This window comes from Chrysochloris asiatica, unplaced genomic scaffold (assembly GCF_000296735.1).
Source record: "Chrysochloris asiatica unplaced genomic scaffold, ChrAsi1.0 scaffold00157, whole genome shotgun sequence".
In the NCBI taxonomy this organism is placed as follows: Eukaryota; Metazoa; Chordata; class Mammalia; order Afrosoricida; family Chrysochloridae; genus Chrysochloris; species Chrysochloris asiatica.
The window spans coordinates 1,843,715-1,847,951 of record NW_006408675.1 but is presented as its reverse complement, the minus strand read 5'-3'; positions in this window follow the sequence as shown (position 1 = coordinate 1,847,951).

The window sequence follows — 4,237 nt, the reverse complement described above, 5'->3', positions numbered from 1 at the left end:
CTTGCTGGCTGTGCACCTCCATTCAGGTGACTAGAGTGGGTGTCTGAGCAAGTGGACACCCCACCTCCACCCCCAGAGGGTTCTCCTAAGCATGCACACAGACCTCCTTGAAATTTAAAGTGACAGTTTCCACTTTAAACCAAATGGCAGTGCAAAATGGCCACAGCTGGCCCTGAACTGTTTATTGCTGGGGAAAAGGCCTGAACAGGGATTGTAGAGCAGGACAGGCACACTATTCAGGAAATAGGCTGAAAGTTAAATCCTAAATTATGTCACAACGACAAACAGTGGCATCTTGAAATTTCTCAAGAAGAAGAGTGAAAAGGGAAGCCCATCTCCTGATCACATCTACCTGGAGGCAATAAGAAAGCATAAAAAAAAAAATCAAAATACAAACCCATCTAAATATCAAGGCCACAAAAAAATAAGCAGAGATGACCATATAGCACATGTCCAGAAACGAGATAAAGTGACTGAGGCAAATGAGCTGGAAGTAGACCTATACTCCATACTGGAAGATGGGCAGGTTTTGGAAATGCTTGAGAAGGAATTCAGAAAAATTATTATAAAATGTATCAAAACACTATACAATTGAGTTGAGAAAAATAAGGAAGAAGTCATGAAAGCCCAACAGGAATAATCAAATAAGATAGATAGAGCAATGGAAACTATTTAAAACCTGCAGAAAGAGGTCCAAATGATTAATAATAGAATATCAGAAATGGACAGACAATACACTGAAAGGGCAAAGGAGTAGAATTGACAAGATAGAAGCCAGAACTAGTGAGCTAGAAGATAAGTCTCTCAACATTACTAAGATAGAAGAGCAAGCACAAAAAAGAATTTTAAAAAATCTGTAGAAGGCCTAAGATTCATGATGGACAACATGAAGAGGAATAACGTAAGAATTATCGGCATTCAGAAAAGGAAGTATCACACAAGTCCACAGAAGAGATAGTTGAACTGCTGCTGGAAGAAAATTTCCCTAACATCCTGAAAAGCGAAAAAGATATATATCCAAGAAGCTCAACAAACCCCAGGAAGGCTAGACACTAAAAGAAAATCACCAAGACATATAATAATCAAGCTTTCCAAAATCAAAGATAAGGAAAGAAACCTGAAAGCAGCTAGGGAAAAGAGAAGTGTAACATACAAAGGCAAGCAAATCAGATTATGCTCAGATTTCTCAACAGAAACCATGCAGGCAAGAAGGCAATGGGGAGATATATATGAAACCCCGAAAGAAAAAAACTGCTGACCAAGAATCGTCTACCCAGCAAAGCTGTCAATCAAATACAATGGTGTAATCAAAACATTTCTGGATAAACGGAAGCTAAGGGATTTTGCCAAAGCCAACCCTGAAGTGAAAAACATCCTAAAGGGAGTTCTGTGGACTGAGAACCAACAAGAACAGACCACAACCAGAGAATGACATATGTGGCAGCCTCTCCCTAAACTCAATCAACAAATGGAAGAGTCAAGAACAGAATAAAATTATAAGAACAGAGGATCTGGGAGGTCAGTCTATGATCAAAACAATTAAAATGTGAAAAAAGGTAAACACCAAGGAACAGAGATCCAATTGTGAAAAGGTCAGGGTAAAATAGACTGTCTTAAATGGAGGGAAAACTTAACGGCATACAAGGTAACCACAACAGTGGGGTTGGGGTGAGGGGTTTAGTTTGGGTATTGGGGAGGGCAAGACAAGAAGGGGGAGGAGGTTGAAGAACAAGATAGACAGGAGAACACTAAGACAGGTTTGCATGGCCTAAGTGAGACAGAGGTAAATAGTGATGCATGCTCAACCTTGGAACAACAGGGCTCTGTGATACAGGGATATAGGCATAGTTTGAAGAGGGTAAGTAATACTAAAATGCTTAACTGTTTTATGAATATTGGTTTCCCTTGCCTACTACTGTAAAATAGACATTTGAGTCGGATAGAAAGGAATGTTGGGAAACATGATTACAGAAAAGTTGTAAGCCTGTCTTCAGCCTATAACTGATTGGAATACCTAAAAGGGGTTTTAGAACTTGCCCAGTGAAATAGGCCTCTTTGGAAAGCCTTTACAGAGTATAGGACCTTAGGTGGAATCCTGAGTCCCATCCAGAATCTTCTGAGGTGGGACATTTCCACTAGCAAGTACAAGCAGACCAGCCTGGAACATCTTCAAAGAAAGATCATCAAGAAAAAGCCAAAACAAAAATGTTACCATGACTGGCTACTACAAGAATAAGCAAACTGTTCGCCAGGAAGCTATCAAGGCAAGCAATCAAGTTCCTTCTGGACAGACTCCCCTCTAAGATTGAAACTCAAAGGGAACACATGAGCAGGCATGTAAGCTTGCTGCGACCACATCGGTCTACTGGTGAATAGAAGAGGGGGAAAGGAAGCAATGAAGAAATGGACTGAATTCAACCACAGTCCATTGACTTCCATTGACATGGAGATGAGCGAGAGAAGAAGAGCTGGTTGGTTCAAAGTGTGGTGAGACCTGGGGACACTTGAGCCCATGAACATGGACATAGCCACAGAGGGCTAGGGCTGAGAGTGAAACATCCAGCTGATATGAAGTGAGGGAAGATGCACAAGAACACCTAAACTTGCAGACAGTACCCATTTGACCTGGCCTCAATGGCTTGATAATCAGAACTCGACTAGAGGAAGATTTTTTTTAGAAAAAAAAAATTTTTTTAATAAAGGAAACAAGGGTAAATTGCTACAATTTGATGAACCTGACCTATACTTGTGAAGGTTTGTTGTTGTTGTTAAGTACCGTGGAATCAGTTACGACTCAGAGTGACCCTGCACAGGGTTTCCAAGGCTGTAAATCTTTACAGGAGCAGAACGCCTCATCTTTCTCCCACGGAACCGCTGGTAGTTTCGAACTGCTGACCTTGAGGTTAGCAGCCCAATTCGTAACCACTATGCTACCAGAGTTCCTATACTCATGGAGGTAGTAACTCTAAATACCAACAGAAAGGGAAGGAGTCTTCACATCAAGTATCAATGCTATCCCCTCTGCACACAGGGTAGACAGGGACTTAGATATTGGCTACCTAAAATGTTGTTGTTGTTAAGTGCCTTCGAGTCGGTTCCGACCCATAGCGACCCTGTAATGAGGGGGCGATAAAGGCATGAAGTGAGTGGCTTACAAGGTTTCAAGACGGAGTTTAGTTAAAGAGTGAGAGGGGGAAGTAAGAGTCCCTACTTGAATAGTTTCATCTTGTCTAGATGGGTCTGGTGAAAAGAGATGGGTATAAGATTCATATGATTCAATAGTGAATAATTGTTACCATGACTAATTGCAGCTGTCACAATTGTTAAGGCAGAAGTTTGGTATCAAAAACAGGGGAGTGGTTAATCTTATAGTCCAGAAACAAAGAACCCTAGGGCCATCAAGGGAGAAGAGCACAAACAGAATGTGGGACCTTATACAGAGAAGCAGCGATGCCAGACTGAAGCAGAGATGGGGACATGGAGAGGGGGAGTGGCTGAGGACTCTAGATTCACGGGAAGAGAGGGACCAAGAGCCTGTGGCCAGTAGGCAGACTTGCAGAATGTGCCCTTTGGAGGAGTAAATTATTATATATGCCTGAGTTTTCTTGTTTTGTTTTAAAAAAAAAAAAATCTAAAGTGAATAGAGAGAAATGCTGTTAATTGATGGTACATAGAGGGGATTATAATCATTGTAATGAAACAATGGATATGATTTTGAATGTAAAACTGATTATCTGCCCTGTAAACTTTTACTCAATCCACAATAAAGACCTTAAAAAAAAAAAAAAAAAAACTTATGGATCATAATGATACAATCTGCAGTAAATCATGAGGATGACATAGAGTCAGACATTGTTTCATTCCTCTGTATATGCAGGCATCATGAGTCAGGGGTGGACTAACAACAGGCAGCTAACAACAACAATTTTTGTATTAACAATGGTCTCAGGCCATCTTTATGTATGTTGTTGTTCTTAGGTGCCATTGAGTCGGTACCGACCCATAGCAACCCTATGCACAGCAGAATGAAACACTGCCCGATCTTGGGCCAACCTCACTATTGTTGCCACGTTTGAGTCCATCGATGCTGCCACTTGGCCAATCCATCTCGTTGGAGGTCTTCCTCTTTTTCTCTGACCCTCCACCTTACCAAACATGAAATCCTTCTCCAGCAACTGTTCCCTCCTGACAATATGTCCAAAGTATGAGAGACGAAATTTGGCCATCTTGGCCTCCA